This window comes from Nematolebias whitei, chromosome 11 (assembly GCF_014905685.2).
Source record: "Nematolebias whitei isolate Nwh7 chromosome 11, NemWhi1, whole genome shotgun sequence".
NCBI lineage: Eukaryota > Metazoa > Chordata > Actinopteri > Cyprinodontiformes > Rivulidae > Nematolebias > Nematolebias whitei.
In genome coordinates this window covers 38,207,682-38,229,111 of record NC_056508.1, presented here as the reverse complement: position 1 = coordinate 38,229,111, position 21,430 = coordinate 38,207,682, and positions in this window count along the sequence as shown.

Sequence of the window (21,430 nt, the reverse complement as noted above, 5' to 3'; positions counted from 1 at the left end):
TATATATGTATATATATATATATATGTATATGTGTATATATGTATATATATATATATATGTATATGTGTATATATATATATATGTATATGTGTATATATGTATATATATATATATATGTATATGTGTATATATGTATATATATATATATATGTATATGTGTATATATGTATATGTATATATATGTATATGTATATGTATTTTTTTTTTTACAGAGGATTGTACAACTTTTAGTAACATTACCTTCTTCCATTTTTAATGATTTTGTTTCATTTTTTGTCGGTATGCTTTTGGCCCTTCTCTGTCGGTTTGATGTCCCAAGTCACGAATGTGAATGTAACTCCCATTTCAACCACCAACCTTGAACCTTCTTGCAACATTTCAACAAGATTTAAATTTTCATTTTACCCAGGCCATTCTATGACTTTTCATTTTGAGTTCAATTGGATTTCCTTGTGCGCTCAGAGTCTGCACGTGGTCAAACTTTCCACTTTCAGTTTAGCTTCAGACTTCACACAAATGGTCTTGTTCATATGATGCCAAAACTTTAATTTGATCCATGACGAGCTGCCCAATGCATAAAGCACCATTTCCATCACATTGCTTCACAGTGGGTTTGAGATTCTTCTTCATAAATCCTGACTTTGGTCAGCACCAAACACATCTACAGCCACTGTTGTTCTTTCTGGACATCAAAGCCGTATGTTTTTTGACAAGCTTCTTTTGCTAGTCAGGTAGATCCAACATTTTTTATGTTAGTACACCCACAAGTTCTGTTCGACACCTGCAGCTGCAGTTACTTTCAGATTCTTTGAAGTTTTTGGATTACAGGAAACTTATTTTTGCATCAGACTGTGAGCACTCAAATTGGCTGAGGCGTCTGGTTCACAACACAATAATTCAAAATCCACCACACTTTATGCTAACTGTGGAAACAAGGAATGCAGTAGATTCACCGAGCTCTGACTCAAGCGGCACGGCAGGACTTTCTACATGTTTTTTCTCATGGATTCCCTCTATTCGTTTGTTGTAAATGACAACTAAGATAAACGGCCCAATTTTCTGAGCTGACCAGTTAAGTTGGACCATTTTTCCACAGAGGATCAAACGTTCTTTGCTTTGTAAATTAAAAAGTCAAAAATTTCCAGCTGATGTGCTTGTTTTTTCACATGACTTAACATGATGCCCAGCAGGGAGGGTAGAGAAAGTCACATGTGCCCACAGCATGAAACTTCTTAATTGGACCCAATTGTAAAGATTCGTCAAACCACTATCGTAATGAAACTTGAAAGGGTCGAAACAGATCAGATTCATGTTCCTTTCACAGGATTTGTTATCTGCCACAGCAATAAGAAAATAAAAACAATATAATTAACTTAGAAACTTTAAACTGCGTGTGACTCTACAGATATTCTGGCGAGGAGCTGCTCACATCTTGCTAAACTGCAACGTTGATTAACAGTTGAAGGAAATTCATAATAATTAGAGCTAAAATAATTGTTTTTTTGTTGGCAGTTTCAGATAGAGTTGCATTCGGGCCCAAAAAATCTGACACGACCTGGCCCCAGCCCATAGCCATCATTTCTGAACCCCACCCGGACCTGACGAATTAACCGTAATTACAAGTCCAAACCCGAAATAAAACCCGACATTTTAAATTAAGCTTTGACTGCTTATATAGTTATTAGCGGTTGTGGGATGCACGTGGCTGAATAAAAGGGGCAGAAGATCGCAGCTGAGGGGATGTATGTCCTTTCATGGACGTCAAAGCGCATTAAATCCCTGCCTGCATTCTGCATTATTCAAACACGGACTCTGCTCTGACATGTTTGCTTTGGGATCTCACCTGTTTGGATCATGGGCCACGCGCGTCTCACTGAGTGCAGTGGCTGAATGTCCATTTGGGTGATGGATCGCTTCCTGGCAGTATAGTCCTATCTGAAGCTTAACTGAACTTTATTTTACTTCTTTCAAGGCCGGTCAGCTCATGGTCAAATGGCCATGTGTGGCTGGTGATTGTATGACAAGTCATGTTGCCATATAATTGGAATGAATGGCAAACCATGTTGTCATATAATTAGATGGTATGGCAAGCCATGTTGCCATATAATTGGATCACCAACTGTGCATGTCTGCTGACGCAGTCAAAAGCCCGATACCGACCCAGCCCGCCCATCCAGCACATTACGGCCTGACCCGGCCCAAATTCGGGTCGGGCTGGGCCTGGCTTTGGGACCAGGTTAGAAATGACAGCTTTAGTTTAAGAGAACTTAATTGAACAATAAAGCAGTAAATAGTCACATCTTTTATTTGCTGCAAAATTGTTTCCCTAATTGTTGTGAAAAAGACAATATAAAAGTAAACAAATCACAATTATCTGCAGAGTACGTATTTTTAAAAAAAGACCTTGCCATTGTGATGAGGAAAATCTGCTTTAGTTTTATTTAAAAAGTAGGGAAATAACTTTAAATCACAAGGTTTGCCTTTTGAGTCTTATCATTGTAGTGGAAAGCAGAGGGAAGTCACATTTCTGCCTCCAGAAAGATGCAGAGGCCAAACATGTAATACTTTCAGTATGTTGTGGCTCTGCCTGCTAGTTGCTTGGCACCAGCATGCCATCGTTGTGCACAATGACCTTTGCTTCTCTTTCAATGTTAGAGTTCTGAAAACATTATTTAAAGTGTTTTTATTTCTGTATAATGCTGTTATAAATGTGAGTTTTCTGTGTTGTTTCCTGATTAAATTTGCCGAGAAGTTCATTACACATTAGCTTTCAAATGTCAAAGTTTTCTCACATTCATTAAATTGTAGGGAATGACATCATTCTGCAGTTTACAAGAGTCTTTGAACAATAATAATAATTTTTCTATTGTCATTATGGAAGAACTAAGGCCTGATTTTTAAAATGTCTCACTTTCACCTGAACAAACTTTTCAACTGAGCTGCTGCAAATATTCTTCAGCTGACGACGACCTTTTTCTCACCCTCATCCCAGACTGCTGCTTGGCATGTCTATATCTGTCCTTGCATATAATATGCAGTCTGTCATTGTTTCATAGTCCTTCCTGCACCAGTGTTCCACCTCGCTCTGTGCCTCAATTTCACCTTTTTTCTGCTTTCTTTCTCTTCCTGTGTTCACATGTTCACTGTTATTTTCTGTTAGTACCACACAGTAAATCACAATTCAGTATTTAACATTTTAAAGAACAAATGCATGACTGATGATAGTTTAGATTGATCATCTAATCATCTTTCCTGCACCTTAACTACCGGTAACTGCCATGTCTTAAAGCTTTGCAGCTTGAAGCAAAAATTTTAACAAGATGCCACAGGAAAAGGAACTAAACAGATTTTAAGTTTATCATATTTCACTAAAATCTTATCAAGACTGATTTCTTTTAGGATTTCTGTCTATACAAACATAAAACCAAATTTGTTTTTCTCCATTGCAAGCTTAAATGAGGCTGCTAATGCTATAGAAATTGGCTAATATTATTGTTTAAGCCTTTTGAAATTCCAAGTTTTAATGTTCCCGTCTCACGGAAACTGCTCATGTCAGAAATTCAGACTGTGGTAATTCTTTAAGGGACATTACTTCAATTATTTTATGCATGGCACACTTGGGAGCGCCGTGTCAGCTCGGATTGAGCAGCTTGAACAAACAGTGTGTTTGAGAGGTGTTATCCATCACTGCAGAAGAGCAGGTAACACATGGCTGCCCACCGTCTGGAGTCTAAAACTTGACGTAATTGTTTAAATCAAATAAAAGGCTCAGTTTGATGCTGTTGTGAAGGGTAATACATCATGAAGTTAAACAAGTATGTGTTTTTATCTTCTGGCCTGATTTATAAAGATTATGACTGGAATATTATTATCATTTTTTTAATTCAGAGAACATCCAGGTAAATAAAAAAGCAGCAGCCCGGTGCAGTTTATAAACACACTGGGAGAATTTTCTGTTTTTCAAGAAGAAACATGCTTTTATTTTTTTGTCTCACCTTTATATGGACCTGTGAAGTCATGCCTGCTGCTTCTTTAAAGCTTATTCTTTTTGCTTTTCAAGGTGATGCCCACTCCAATCCACTGAAGAACACTTGGTAGTTAAAAATAAAAAGTTAACACAAAAAAATGTGCACATGCAAATTTCTGTCCTTGCTCCGATATCAAATGATCTCCCGTATCATATTTCTCATAGTTTACGAAGTGCAACAACATAGTTATTCAAAAATGTAATCGGTGCGTGCATTATCTACATTTTCAGATTTTTTTAAAAATCATACAACCTGTGTGGAGATTTGGCACAGGCACAGTATGTTAGCGTGTAAGGATACGTGTTTGTTTATTCATAAGATACATTAAATTTTTTTGTTAGATGAGCAAGCGTTCAGTTTGACAGCAGCTGTTACCAAAAGTGCTTAACAATAACATCAATGAGAGTAAATTAATGGAAAAAATAAAATAATGATAATACAGAAAATTTCATTAAAAGCATTAAAGGAAAAAAAAAAAACCCATAAAAACACAGAATAAAAAAAACACAAAGTCAACTCACACTGTGTGAAATGCCAGAGAAAACAGATGAGTTTTTGAGCAGCGATTTAAAAATAGGAAGAGAAGTGGCCTGCCTGTTGTTGGGGGGCAGATTGTTCCAAAGTTTTGGGGTCCATGATTGAAAAGTCCGATTGCCTCTTAGCTTCAATCTTGTCTTTGGAACAGCCAAAAGCAGCTGGTCAGATGATCTTAGGGCCTGGGAGGGAACATACGGTTCCAGTAGCTCAGAGAGATAAGGTAGTACAAGGCCATTTAGGCACTTAAAGGTTAGGTTTTAAAATCATTTCTGGTACGTACAGAGAGCCAGTGAAGGGAGGACAAAACTGGTGTAATATGCTCAAACCTATGAGTTCCAGTTAAGATCTGAGCAGCAGCATTTAGATAGATACTGCAGGTGGTGGAAAGTTTGTGTCTTTGCCTGGTTATTGAATTTTGTGTTAAGCAATAGCTTGTCAACGGTACTTTTGCATGTTTCTATATTTTCATACTTTTGTTTTTGTCAGGGCAACATGGTAGCTCAGTTGGCAGAGCTGTTGCCTTCTCAGTGAGAAGGTCACCAGTTCAAATCCCGGCCCGTGGTCATTCTGGTTGGAGTTTGCATGTTCTCTCTGTGCATGCGTGGGTTTTCTCCGGGTACTCTAGGTTTCTCCCACAGACCAAAAACATGCATGTTAGGCTGACTGGTAACTCTAAATTGTCCCTAGGTGTGAGAGTGAATGGTTGTTTGTCTTGTGTGTCTCTGTGATGAACTGGAGACCTGTCCAGGGTGTCCCCCGCCTCTTGCAGAGTGATGGCTGGACATGGGCACCAGTGACCCCTGTGACCTGAAAAGGAAGAAGCAGTTAAAAAATAATGGACGGATGGATGGTTGTTTGAACATAAAGCAAACCTGTTATAATTTACTGTCATTATCATTCTTGTCAATGTAAAAACATCACTTTTTAGAAGATATAGAATCATATCATTAAAACTTTAATGACAACTGAATGTTATTGGATGTTCTTTGTTAACTTTTAATTTTCTTCTTCTGTTGCGTCAGAGCTCATCCAGAACGGTCGGCTGCTGACACTGCCCCTGGTGGCTGGAGACCTGCACTCCCTGCTGCCTGATGAAGACAGGCGGCGTCTGTACGTGGCCATGAAAGATAACCTACTTTCAACTAGTCTGGATGATATCACGCAGAATCCACGGAAGGTAGAAACTGGAGGACTCATACACACAAATAACAAAACATCTGAGAAAAGAAACTGTAGGCCAACAAGTGACTGTTGGAGTAAACACAGATCTACAGGCAAATGAGTGCAGAAAACTGATGTCCTTAAAATATGATTAAGCTAATAACTTATGAGTTAAGAGGAAAGTCACACCACTCTGACTCATATCCCATTTAATCTCCAATCTCTTAAAATCCGTTTTCTCACTACAGAATTCATGTTCTGATTTCTAGTTTCATTAAATAATTAGTTTTAGTTACATAACAAAACTAAAAGAGGGTTTGCAGAATTTTAGTTACTGGGTTGTAATCAGTTGTTCTTGGTTTCACTGTGGCACAGTGATTCAGTGGTTAGAGCTGTCGCCTCTCAGCAAGAAGGTCGTAGGATTGTGGCTCATTCTGGGACCTTTCTGTGCAGCGTTTGCATGTTCTTCCTGTGTTAATTAATTGGTAACTCTTAATTGTCCCTAGGTGTAGGTGCGAGAGTGAACAGTCATCTTGTTTGTCTCTGTGACCCTGTGATGGACTTGAGACCTGTCCTGGGTGTACAGTGGCTTTGTTTACTCACTTTAAATCAAGTGTCAATAAAGAACCTGATTCCGTTTTTTTCCCCTCGTCAAATTTCTACATAATTTCTAATTACTTATCAAAAGGAATAAAATTATTCGGAACATCAATTTTTCACCAGTAGATGACTTTTTATCCTCGTTAAAAACATTAGCTGAACAGCTGTCAAAACTGACATGGAGTAAAATGAACATAATGGGTTCCAGTCTGGTGACAAAATGGTTTTATGGTCATCTACTTCCTTAATTATCTGTGTCTACTACTGCAGTGCAAACTCATCTCTGTGTTGGCAACAGCAGAAGGGGCCATTCTTGACTGACACTGAAAAAGATGAAGCCTCACTCATAATGAACAAAGACAGCGTCTCTTTCCATTTTTTTAAATCATATTTTGACAAGTCTTAAACTAGTTTAGGGAACAAAGATAAAAAAAACAACAACAACATAAGGCTTGGGTAAAAGTACAATAAAGTGAAATGCATTAAAGCTACACATTGCAAACCCTCAAATACAGTAGTCCCTCGTTTATCACAGGGAATCCGTACCCTGAAGACCTGTGATAAGTGAAAACTGTGAAGTATGAATACTAGTACAAGTAGTACGTAGTAGTTTGTTTTATTATTTAAATATATATGTATATTTTAAAGCATTTTAAACCCTTCCCACACTCTTGCAATATTCTAAACAATGTTTCTAAACTCTAAGCGCTCTAAAAGAGCACAGAAGGTCATGATTTCAGCTCCCTGCCTCCTCTGCTCTTTGCCACCTGCAAGCGCTCTTGGCCACGCCCACTTCTCCGCTCTGCAGCAGGAAGTTTATCCTGCAGCAGTAAGGGCTGCACAAAGCTGCAGCAGGTGCTAAATAATTCAAAATGATTTATTTTAAATAAAAATTCCATGCCGAGCATGCGGCTCATCCATCAATCAGCCATTGTGTGTCATGTCCAATCTTACTTTGAAAAACAGCGATAGAGCGAGTCTGCGATAAACGAACCTTGAAGTACCGAGGGACTACTGTACCTCAAAAGTTTATTCTGAGTTTTATTAAACGATGTGGTTTGAGTCTACTAGTTTTTCATGTGTAGTGAGACAGCTCGGTTAGCTTCATTAGCTTCAGAGCTCCACTACATGTTATAATATCTGGACTAGTTCAAGTACCTGATATTATACTTAATTTAAACGGGTTCTCTCTTTTTCGAGCTACTTGACAGATATGTGACAGAGATCAGTGACGTGAGACGTTAATTTTCTTTGACCCATCAAATGAATGCGGTCATTTATTAACAGAATCAAAGTTTAACATCAAACATTGTACACGTGATTATTCTGATTGAAGCAATAACACAGCTTAATTACAACAGACATTTATGAAAATATCTGGATGATTTACTGGCAAGATAGAAGAGTTTTAAAGATGGGAAAATGAAGTTTAAATGGAGAGAAAAGATGGATGAGGGAATATGTGTCTGTATCAGAACGGCACTCTCCGTTAGATCCCAGCTTCACCTCGGTACACTTAGGTAGTGGAAATCGACTCTTTACCTGTAGAAGATGTCTCCACTGGTACGGAGTTCCATTTAACGCCACCTTTCCAGCGTCTCCGTAGGAACAGCTGTGAATCGTCCGAAGTAGTGACGGAACTTCGTTTGACACACGTTCACCTCACGGGTGGACTCACATGAGGAGTAAGTCCGTCAGAGGTTCCACTCAGATGTGGAAGATTCCATAATCCCCACGAGACTCGGAACTTGTTCTGCGTTCTGCGTTCTGCGTTCCGAATTGCATTCTCCATTCTACATTCCAGCATTCTGCATTCTCGCATTCTCTATGGAACTAGGAAGTGTTGAACCTTTTAAAGAGGTCACTTCCGGTTCCTCTGAGAACTTCCTGATTGGTCGAAACGAACCAACAAGGTGTGGTCTTAGTGATGTAAGAGGTTATTAAAAGTCAAGGAAAAAGATTAAGTTGTTTAAGAACAGACAGAAAATGTTTTGAAGAACCCGAGACTTTTGGGAGTCAGTCTTACTTCTATCTGTCTGAAAAAGTTAAACATGACATTTCTTTCCAGTAAACATGTAGTTGACCGAAACTTGACTTTTGACCGACTTACACTTTCTCATTTCAGACAGAAGATCAAGAAAATGAATAATTACTCTGTAACAGACCTTAACTTGATTTCTACTTTGAATGAGGATTAAAAATCATTAATACTGTTTCACAGTTGATTTAAAATGAGTAGTTCACTTCAACATTTAAAATGGTTTGAACTAAACACACTTTGATTATCAAGACATTTGTAAAATAGTAATGATAATAAAAAAAGAGAGTGTTCTTTCAATTGATCAGTGCAGGACACACTTAGAAAGTCTCTGGATGGACTTGATTTTGTGTTTCTGGACTCAAATCAATGAAATACAGTTCTTGTCCCAGGAAGGCCCTCAAGGTCAGGATTTGACCTGAGGCTTAGTTCACTACACATGTATATGCAAATATAAATTGCATATCAGTGTCAACAAAGCACTTTGCTGAATCCACTGAAAATCACGTGAAAGCTTGAGTCACATGATTTTTAATTTAGGGGCACAATAAACATTGTTATGAGCAAAGAATTGCGGGTTTTATTTTTAACTTTGTGATTTATTTGACCGATCTTTATGAAACTGCAACGGGCACATTTAGGATTTAAATGACCAGGAATCAGTTTGTTTCTGATCAAGTTTTCTGCAGCTAAACCAATCCACTTTTGGGTTGCTTCACTCAAGCATGGGGTTTTTAGTCACTGCTGCATGTGTTCAACTTGTAAATGAAGTGTAAATAAATATTGGTTTTTGTTTGGATGTCAGCATCATTTGAAGCTGAAATCCTCCAGCCAGTAAGTGTTCCCTGTCCTGAAGCAGATGGTCACATTCAAATCCTGAATGTACTGGTTCAACTAAGCACATCAACAATCAAAGCAGAGGATATCCATACACGTTAAAAACAATACTTTTATTAATGATAATGAAATATAATACAACTCATATGTGGTATGTGAAGAAATCAATTTCATATAGGCAGGATCAGTCGGCAGCTTTAACACTTTCCAAGCAGCCAGACAAACACGTTTCTGGCTGATTGGGTTCAGGGTCACAGCAAGGACAGCGACGCTGCTTCCCTTCTCATAACTGTAACCTGTCAGATCAAATCAATGCCCTCATCAGTCACAGGCGCGCACAAACAGGTAGGAAAACAGACAAACAGCTACTGAAACCGTCAAACAGACACCAGTCATTCTGGCTTGCCACCCACTCTGCCAGGCAGCTGGCCAAAATATCAGAGATAGTCTCATTTAACTCAATATCTTAGATATGTGAAGGCTAATGATTATATATTTGCACAGTAGTTATAGTTTTGTTCATACCTTCTTGGCTTCTGAGCAGTATATTTCTCTTAGGGTGTTAAAATCAATCACTGTGCCATATTTATCACTTTTCTCTTTATTTACTTTGCTGACATTCAGAAATGTTAAGTACTTATTGCAGTATTTTACGCCAATATACTGTTTTTTTAATCGCCGTAAAGACTTAAAAATCTCATTTTGGCTGACTTATTGACATATAACTGGTCCCTGCAGTTCATTTTAGTTCAGGGCTGAGAGCCAAACATGACACTGTCGCCTTTAGTCACATTTTTCTTTGATCAAGGGAGAACAAACCCTCAAGCCTCGATGCATTCTTTTTTGTAAGAGCCTGCAGCTGGCAGCAACCATTCCACTAAAGGTCACCATGAGTTTGATTGTGTTTTTGTGGCATTTTGTTTGTATGTTTCTTCTTTTGTCCTCAACCCTTCTTTGTTTCGTGCCTTTGCTCTGACATACTAAAGAATAAGGTTTTCAACACTTTTTCTTGTTTGATTTATAGGCCCACACTCTTCTTGAATGTCAAATAAAATGGCAGCCAGCATGCTCTCCACAGTGGGATGAATTCTCATTAACCACCATCTTTACCTGGTGGTTTTATCCGTAGCGGTGGTCCGTGTTCCTGTCAGTGTGTGGTATCGCAGATTAGGGCGAGTGCGGTCACTAATCTAATCTGATCATCTTATGTCGGCACCGAGCTCCGTGGGGAGGACAGCATCAGGGAACGATTACTGGACATTTTGAAATAGTTTCCTAAAACGCCACCATTTGTCACTAATGGCGTCTTTTCAAGTCGATGCCACATTTCTTAGATTAAAAAGTGAGCAACAGCAGTTTAGCTTTCTGTCTGGACCAGCGATCAGTTATCCCCAGATCACGTGTTTTATTTCTTTAATCCCTGAATGATATCGGTAAGAACAGAAGTTCATTTTAACAGGTTATTGTTCATCTTAGATTTTTATTTATTTATTGTATTTTCTTTGGAACATACTTTTATTTGTAGTGATAAGGGTGGGCGTTCACTTATCATATTTTCTCCATCTCTTCCTAAAGACTTTGGTCTCTGAGGGAATGACTGACTCGAGGAAATATTTAGATTAGTCATGAAGTTGCTATTAGACTCTAAGCCTCACCTCTTTCTGTTGCACATTATTTATTCTTTTGGCATTTCCTTCCTTATTAGATTTCCATAAAAAGCAGTGGGGTAGCGTACATTTTGGAATCTTTATACATGGAAGTTCACATGGAAACCAGTGCTGCATTTACGTCATAATGTCAGATGCATGCTGTTTTGATTACTTTATTTCCAATATGGTCTGTCATGTTTTAGGAAATTAGGACATTTCTCTGAGCAAATACATTTTACATATTCTACCTGAAACCAAGGCAATCTTTTCCACCTGAACCCCTCCACAGAAGCAAGTTTAAGAAAAGTCAAAGCAAAAAAACTATATGTCTGAATATGTTGAAGTATACCAACTATATTTGGATTGTTCTGTAGTTTTCCTCATCTCTGCCTTACAGATATTTGACCAATGTCTCAGTGGTTTTCTTGTATGGCAGTACAAAGGTCTAAGAGCTTATTGCAATGAAACATTATAGTTAAAGTATAAAGCAAAAAATGGTTACTGTATTTTTCGGACTATAAGGCGCAATATCAACGAATGAGTCTGTTTTCATACATAAGGTGCACCGGATTATAAGGCTCGCTTTCAATTTTTGAGAAAATTAAAGGATTTTAAGTGCGCCTTATAGTCTAAAAAATATGGTACAATAAAAACAAGTTCTTAAGGAAAACTTGTTTTAGATTGAGTACTTCTCAGGGGATGCTTGTATCCTGACAGTATCAATGAAAACACAGAACTAACTTCTAAAATAAATAGTTAGCTGAAAGTAAAGATGACAATATTTGTCATTTTAACAAAAATGATATCTAGCATACTAAAACATTATATTCATGTTGGGGTTATGGAGGAATTACTACCAACAGTGTAATCTTTGAGTCACTAAGGACGTCCAGTTCATTCTGCAGGTGCAGTCAGTTAGAAGATTAGTCCTGCTGTCACCATCACTGCTGCTGTGACAGTTTGGCCAATTATCAAGCCACAGCCAGGCTGCCAATTGGATTTTATTTTTCTCCTGCCTGAAGCTGCCACTCTGCTTAGACACAAGTGACTTTTATTTATTTTTTAAATTCAAGTCAGCCATGCTGCTGGTTGTCTGTCTGGCATCCTAGCAAAGCACCTGTCAGTTCCTGAGGCTGTTCATTAAAAAAAAAAACAAATAGAGCAAACATGAATCTATTTTTTAAATGTTTTTTTGTTTGCTTGTTCTCTTTTCCATTCTGTAGCTCTACTGGCCAGCCAGTCCCGATCGAGTCCAAGAATGTCTCATGGCTGGGAAGGATCCAGAGGTACTGACACAAACACACAAACATGTGATTACATAAAGATGGAAACATGCAGCACTGAAATGTCTACATTACCATGAAGGCAGATGCACATTATTTAAACTACCAAGTAGTGTTTTGTACAATATTCTGCACAGATCTGAATCAGGTTGGGCCATATCAGCATTATGATTAAAGAAAACGTTTCTGCAACAAAATGGCCGAACAGTTGCGTAACGGATTAGGATCTACTGTGAAACTGAAGCTGAATATATCTGATTCATTTGGGAACTCTAAACAAACAAAATCTTTGATAGGGGTCAAAACAAAACAAAAAAATCAAGATTCAAGAAGTATAAAACAAAATGAACAAACATTCAGTATTATATTTAATTATTGAAACACATCTGTGCAAACAGTTTGTACTTAAAAACAATGTAAACATTATTTACTTTGCTTTCCTCTGTCTGACAAGCTGGAGTGTGCCAACTTCCTGCGAGTTCTGCAGCCGTTTAATCAGACTCACCTGTATGTGTGTGGCACAGGGGCCTTCAACCCCCACTGTGCTTTCATAGCTACCAGCATCTTCCACCAGGTACAACTTTCAGAACTTTCTTTTACTCACACACAAATACAGACAAATTCACTCTTTGAAAGCAAGTTTTATGCTTAGAAGTTGGTCACCCTGTCATGATGATTATTAAAGGAATTGTTGTATTGCTTTATATTAACAGATGTATTATCAAACAATTTAAATTACTGTATTTTTCGGATTATAAGGCACATTTAAAATCCTTTAATTTTCTCTAAAATCGAGTGAACCTTGTAATCTGATGCACCTTATGTATGAAAACAGACCCGTTGTGCCTTATAATCCAATGCGCCTGTCTGAAAAATATAGTACACTGAAATTAACTGTTTACATGAACATAAGTAATCGGATTAAACAACCATTCGGAATAAAAATGTGTCATGTAAACACCCCATTCGGATTATTCTTTGATGATTCAGCTCGATCCAAAATAATTTGTAATCAGAATGAGACGAGTGGTTTATGCCGATTCATAATCCGAACGGTGTGCATGTAAACAATCTGTTCATTTTTTTCCGATCGTGAAAAACTGACCCGACTGCGCATGTGTGACCAATGTCATTTCCGCCTGGCTAATGCTAATAGTATTAGCATGTCGGGGAAGCAACGCTGGTCGGTGAGCGACACATCATTTTTATTAGAAACTTTGAAAGAGCTCAAAATGATCTGTATTACCTGTAGCTCAGTCAGGGAGTGCAGTAACGTCTCCACCGTCATTAAAACCTGTCGCGGGTCCATTTTGGGTGCTCAGGTTTGTTTACATTCATCCCGGAAGTAGAACTTCTTCTGTATTTTTTTAAGTAAAGTTTACCACTCTGCGCATGTCAGTACTTCTGTTCTGAATAAAAGCCTGTCGTGGACGGATTGTGCCCATATGATAAATTTGAATGATTTAATCTGAAAACATTTCAATCCAGTCAAAGAATTGTGCACATGTAAACATAGCTAGTGTAACATATTACTTCTAATTTGGGTTTACCGTGAGTGAAAGTAAGAGAACAGAGGTAAAGAGTAAACATTGGTTTGAACGTTTAGCAGATCAAAACCTGAGTAACAAAACATAATGCCTCTCTCGCATTAAGCTTGATGTGATTGCTTGGCCCAGAAATTTGTTAAATTTTTTTGATAAAACGTAGTTGTAAATTAATGTTTTAATGAAATTTCACTGCTGCACTTCACAATATAGCTATATACCAGCCCTAGCAAGCTCACATAAAAGATGCAAGCTCTACATTTACCCAGAGTAGCTCAATGTATGTAAATCTATACAGATTCTATGAAAAAATTGGAAGAAAATTAACATCAGTTGTAGACTTTTGAAATGACAAGTTGCTGTTCTTACCACACACTGACTTGCATATAAGTTCCCAGCCCCTATATGCAGGCCTTAGCCGCAGCTGAAATTTCATATGTGGTGTCTACCCCCACGCCCACATACCCACCAGGGTTTACCTTGTATCATCTGTCCATAATATGAGGAGATTCCAGTTTGTCATTAGAACTTCACTGCATGTTCCACCAACATCCCATTAAAGCACCTATTTTCATTACAACAATCAAAAAGGTCAAACTTTGACCAGTTCTCACAATCATACACGACAAGGATTTCATGTGCTGTCGTGCACATTCATGCATTTGTGTGTTTGAAGACGCATGAGCTCTGCAGTGTATGCAGGTATGTATATGCATGTGCACATGTGTGCGCGCATGAGAAAGAGCAACTAATCCCACGAAAGAGCGTGTGAGATCAGAGCGGCAGTTCAGACATGGCTCTTAGTGCTGAATGATTTAAGACTGAACTTCACACGTTTTAAAATCTCTCCACTTAGCCTTATTACCCCCAATTAGCTGCTGTGTGTGTGTGTGCATGTGTCTGTGGGTGTCAGAAAATATTATGCATGCGTGGCAAGAAGATTGAAATGGCTCAAATATTCTGTCGGTATACCAATGGATGAATGAATAATTTAGAAATGTAAAAACTGACATGCTTTAATTAGTCCAAGCAACTCTCTTATATATGTTTTATATCTTTTCTCATAATTTTATGTTTGCCTTTTTTTTCTGCCAGTTCGAGCATCAGACTCTCTCCTATGGTCAAACAGAGAGTGGGAAAGGAAAATGCCCCTACGACCCATTTCAGAAGACAGCCTCAGCTATTGTTGGTAATATGACTGTGCCAGACTTTAGTAAAATATAAATTATAAATGATCAGTAAAATGTGACTGATGGCTTTGCTAGTTGGATTTAATTGATCATTGTTTGAGCTTCTCATGAGCAAACCACAACCAATATCTGTAGAACAATATCCTGTCTGTAATCAGTCATTTTATCTAACAAACAAAAACCAGACAGGATATGAATTTGTAGATGTGTTCTTTTCAGAACCGTGTCACTGCGTGTTTATTGAACTATCTTGTATTTGGATGTTTTTATTGGCCAATTAAAGTGTGGAGACACATGTAAGACACATTTCTATCATTTTGGAGACTTTTGCATAATCTGCAATCTCCTATGAACGTTTACCTTTCATATTTTTGCACGAACTGTTAAAAGGGTTTGTCACATTTGTGCACATTTGTAGATGGTGAGCTGTATGCTGGCATCACATCCGATTTTATGAGTCGAGACTCTGCCTTCTTCCGGAGTCTTGGCAGCAGACATGTTATCCGTACAGAGCAGTACGATTCCACCTGGCTGCAGGGTAAGTGCAAAACACCACACAAGAGGAAAATCAGACAACTGAAGACACTGAAAAAAGTTAATGTTTAATTGCTCCAGTTTGAATGTGACACCACTGAACACTACAAATCTTTAAAGCTTTGAAGAACGCACCTAAAGTTTGCAGAAAACACAGTGCAGTGATAATTTAGGCGAACTAATAACAGCGTCCTCTGCGCTTTTTCTTCGTGTAAAAAGCCAGAACAGTCTTGATTAGTGGTGGCAGCACCTCACTATGACTTTCACACAACTTCCAACTTCATCTTTAAATATTGAAAACAACATTTCTGAGTTCAACTGAAAAGTAACCTGAATACCATTTGTTCTAAATCAACATGTCTGCAGTCACCCTACACACCCTGCTCGTGTTTTATCAGGTCAGTTTGTTGATGTCTGCTGCTGATAGCGACAGCACATGCTGACTCTCTGTAAACTCACGTCTGCATTCATCATCCTGCACCACTTCTTCCTTCTTATATTGTTTCATACTTCTCTGCAAATCAGTTTGTTGTTCTCCGCTAGGGTTGATTTGCTGCAATTTACCTGCTTTGTGTGTGTTTGTGTGTCTCCAGATGCCCAGTTTGTGCGGGTAGCGCCACTGTCTGAAACTGATAACCCAGAAGATGATAAAGTTTACGTGTTCTTCACTGAGCGCGCTCAGGAGGCAGAAGGGGCTGCTGGGAAAGTGATGTACTCCAGAGTGGCGCGTGTGTGCAAGGTACGGAGTGTGTAAACAGATAGCAAACAGGTTTGTGCGCTCGTATCACTCAACCCGTCTGCATGAAGTTTACGCAAACGTGTTTTCCTGCGAGTATGTACGTGCCAGTCAGTGTGTGTCTGCAGCTGGTGAGGTGTGTGTTGAAGACAGCATGTCCACTGATTGTCACTGCTGACATGTTTGAAGATGAAGTTGTGTACCGTGGGTGGTTTTTGTTCTTTCCTTTTATTCTGTCATTTGCTCCACAGTGACATTTTCTTGTCTCTGTGTGGAAAAATGTAGACCTACATGGCCAGGAGTGTGGCTTTACTTGTATGTTTGTCCTGCTACAGTGTCCACATTCATTCATATTTATGGCCCATTGCCAATAGCAGCATTATTGTTGTGCAACTTTGTGTAGTTCTTGGTACTGTTAGCAAAATATCTCATGGATTGCTCAATGGATTTTAAAGAAACTATTACAAGTAATCAAAGTTCATGCTCAATAATCCATGTAAAAAATCCAACGTAATCCAGTCAGGTCATCTGGATGCTTTTTTTTTGGAGACATTTCAACCTTCATCCATAGGACTTCATCAGACCGAGCAGCCACAACGAACAGTCCCACAAGCAGCACACTCACATAGTGGATCAGCCAGTTTGCTGGTGATAAAATGGTTTCTGGGGCCTGCCCTCTCCCCCTTCGACTCCTTTGAGGCAGCCATAGCCAAAGTGGTTACCACCAGCAAACTGGTTGGTCCAGTGTGTGAGTGTGCTGCTTGTCGGACTCAATTTGTTGTGGCTCCTCGGACTGATGAAGTCCTTTGCATGAAGGATGAAACGTCTCAACAAAACCGCGATAGAGTGAGTCCACGATAAACGAACCGCGAAGTAGCGAGGGACTACTGTAACTCAAACTGAACCCCAACTTATACTCTGAGTGCTTGATATAGGTGTTTAAATTTTTGTCATCAATTATTGTAGTCAACTCTGTCTGTTAGCAAAACAACTCATGAACTTCTAGATTTATTTTAATTACTCTTTTAGAAAGTAATTATTGGATAAATTAATTGGCTTTAGGAGTCAACCCAATTAAAGATGGCTGCGAACTGACTTTATCTGATACAAAAGTGGTTATATCTCAACCAGTTTTAAAGATAAGTGTGGTAGTGGCATTGTCTCCAACATAATTTGGGTGCAACACAATGTGCAGCACATTTGCTTAAAACGTTTATATTAGTTGTTGGGGTTGACTACTTTTGGACTCAATCCAATTCAAGATGGTCACCACAGCTACTGTAGTTAACCTTAGTCTACACAAAACGTGACTACACCTCAGGGAATTTTACAGATATTAAGCTAAAATTTGGTGTGATAGTAGCTGGCAGTCAGTTGCAATACATAGTCCAAGCACTAACAGATATCGTGCAAAATCACACAAGATAACACATGAGGTTGCTCTTAATTTTATTTTCAAGGTTTGACCATAATGGCCACAGCTCTGTCATTTTTCATCAGATGATCTGGCATGAAAGGCAGCAATGGTGTGCAGTTCTCTAAGGAATGCCAGGACTTTACTTTACAACTGCAATGATTATTTGGCAAATTGGTTGACAGGAAGTTTATCTTCAGTTGCCTGTATAACCAAAAATGGAAGAGTTAGGTTGTTACCAGAACAACAATATTAAATTTATATATTTTACAGACTCTCATAAATGACTTTAAACTTTTAATTTTCAATTATTAGGAATAAGCCTTTATTTTTACACTTAAAAATGAAAGTATTAAAAAAAAATATCCTCGCCCAGTATTAGATGGTTTGTCAATCTGGCATTTATCAGCAAAACATCAGATTTGATTCTCTTTTCATTCTGTTCTAGAATGACATTGGTGGTCAGAGGAGTTTGGTGAATAAGTGGAGCACTTTCCAGAAGGCACGTATGGTGTGTTCAGTTCCAGGACCAGACGGCCTGCAGACACATTTCGACCAGCTGCGTGAGTAAAAAAAACACAACTGGCTAACTCATTACAAGCACAATCAGACCTCGGCTGCTGGTCACAACTGGATCTCTGCCACTGAATGCTTCATAAACAAGGAATTGGGTATTCAGCCAGTCTCTCTGCATGTTTCTGTTTATAAATGCTGCTGTTTGGAGGTGATGAAAGAGAGATCACAGACTGTGGCATCTTACAAAGGCTTAACCGCCGCCTTGGCTTACTGTGTATGTCTGCATAGCTACGCTGTTACCACGGTGATCAACACCCCAATAGGTCACCTTGAGCTGTCATTGAGCTTCAGCCTCGGTTACTATGGCAACTCAACATTCAGTGTGAGTTTATTCATGGAGGATTCACACTAACTTCCTCCAGTCAGCTGTCGGTGTCTGTTGGAGTGTACAGGAAGAATGGTTGATGTTGATTTGAGTCTTTAATGTATATTTTATTGAACTTTGACTGTAATTGTTTTGTTTGCCAGTGTTAAATAGTCTGTGATCAGCTGTAGGCATGCAGTAAGAATACTCTCCTAGCTATATTGGTGATTTTTATTTTCTTATTAACCAGTTGGGAAGAAAACGTCACTTACAAGAGACTCCAGTATCCTTCAGAATATGGTCCAGGTTGTGGAATACTTTAGGGATAGTTCATATATTTTGAAGTGAGATTCTGTGCGAAGGTTATGAACAATTAGAAAATTTCCAGGGGTAGACAGCTCTTTGAAACCTCAGCTTAAAAATTTGTTTATGTTGATGAGCTAATGGCTAGTCTGAGGAGGATCAAAACCAGAATGGATTGCTACCAAATTAAAACAAATTTAATCTCAAAATTATTTTAACTGTTTCTTAAAACCCCATTTTATAAACCTTCACAACATATTTCACATTTCATGATTATTTACAAATAACTGTATGGTTCTTTGCTATTGTAAACTGTGGCAGCAGCAGCTAGCTGTAGTACTTCTTTTTCAACCTGAGGCACTTTGTCAAAAATATTATAATACTGATGACATTGCAAGGGATTATTAAAAAAGCGTTTGCATAAACCACAACAAAACCTCTGAGATTAAAGCTGTTTGAAGGCAGCAACAATCAATTTTGCTCTTGGTTATGCTTGGACTGGCATTTAGCTAATCAGCCTAGTCAAAATTAAACGATATTTCTCCAAACTCGGGTAACAGAAAGAGTTATCTACAACTAAGATATTAAAAGTTCATAACTTTCTGCAGAACCTCATTTCAACAGTTCTGAACTATTGCTTTAAGCTTGGTGTTAAAAAAAAAAAAAAATCAACCAAATTCAAGGATTCAAGGTTCTTGTCGTTCACATCACATGTGGTACATGAGGTGGAACGAAACTATGTACACAGGGTCCCAGTTACATCCAACACAAATACAAATTGTAAAGTATAACAGTAGTAAGATCCAAGACATAAACTAAGAAATACGCTAAGCACTAATAATACAAAACAATGCGCCAAACAACAGCAGCACGAACATGAGTCTACGTGAGCAGATGAGGACGAATGAACACAGCAACATGCAATAAATCAGCCGCATGAGATCAGCATCATGGATCGTCAGTAGCACATATCAACAATCAAGTGGCATTACTGTGATTTTTTCACAGTGATTTTTTCACAGTGATTATCCTGACTAGACATTCATGAGTCTAACAGCTTCAGGGTAAAAGCTGTTCCTCAACCTAGTGGTTCTGCACTTAATGCTCCTCAACCTTCTGCCTGATGGGAGTGGGGCAAAAAGTGTGTGTGCTGGGTGAGTGGGGTCCTTCATGATGCAGCTTGTCAAGAAAGGTGAAGTGAAGCTGTTTTCTGACTTCAATTGAATTATTTATCGATAAAGTCGAACCTTTTACTTCAGCTGAAACTTGAACCCACAACCCTAGGATCAGGGAGGCCAAAGACGTTTCCAATAAGCTGAGACTTGTGCTGGTTGGCTGCAGAGAGACAAGCACAGCAGGAAAAGGTCAGGGCATAAACATGCCGTCATAAATCTGTGAAAATAACAACATGAAATGCAGAGTGAAATGGAGCATAGATGCTTGCACTGACTACAAACCAACAAGCTTCTTCTAGACCACTTTGCTGTCATTCACTCCACCCAGATCTTTTATTGGACCTTTGAATAATCATGTCCATGACAAAAGCCATGCAGCTAGTTTCTTCTATAAACTGTGCACCTTTAGAGCAAGCAGGCATGCTTGTGCTCAGAATGACAGTGTATGTGTGCAGTAAATGAACTAATAAACAGTAAAATGTTCCCTCTTTCTTCTAGTTTAACTCTTACACAAACTCATGCCAAATTAACAAACACTATTCATGCAGACACACAAATCTGCAGATATTTTGTTTTTAACACACTTGCGCCAGCCTCAGCTTGCCTGTGTACACAAAACAGTTTAGACTCGTCAAGAAGCATAAACATTTCCACCCATGCATGCCTGTGGCCATGTTTTACACATCTGATAAGGGTCTGTATAAATTTGTTTATGAACACAATTCAGCAACACACATACACACACAAACCACAAATCCCATATACAGAAGATTAACACACGAGGTTGAGAATGCTGTCGGTGTTTTGTTTATGCCACGCTCTGCCAAACAGAAACACTACAGATCCCATAAACCTCAGTCGCTATGCGGGTCCCGCAGCAGAGCCGTGGACGCCACCTGTGTGTGTGTGGGTGCGAGTGTGTGTGTGAAATCTTGGTAATTAAAATATGGTGAAGGTTGTGCAGGTGTTGAGAAAAAAAATATGTGACAAATCTATGTTGTGAAAATGAGATTCCATGTCCAAAGCTGGACAAACGCTTCTATTTTCAACAATATCTGTGTTTAATTATCACCAAAAGTCAACGATAGCAACAACGGAAGCTGCTTCCCGGGGCCTAAGGACAAAATAAATTCTACAAAACTTTAAACTTGAAATGTGGCAATTACAATTTTTTTTCATAGAAACGTATTGGTGTCATGCTAACAAATTTTGTTGTTTTTGAGACAGCAAGGCAGTTGTGAATTAAATGATCAGTTCCAAGTATTTTATTAAAAATTAATTTACTTTTATGATACTGAAACATGCTGTACTCAGAGTATGTGTTGGGGATGACTCCCAGTTACTACCATATTAAAATTTAGCTCATTATCTATCTATCTATCTATCTATCTATCTATCTATCTATCTATCTATCTATCTATCTATCTATCTATCTATCTATCTATCTATCTATCTATCTATCTATCTATCTATCTATCTATCTATCTATCTATCTATCTATCATCTATCTATCTATCTAT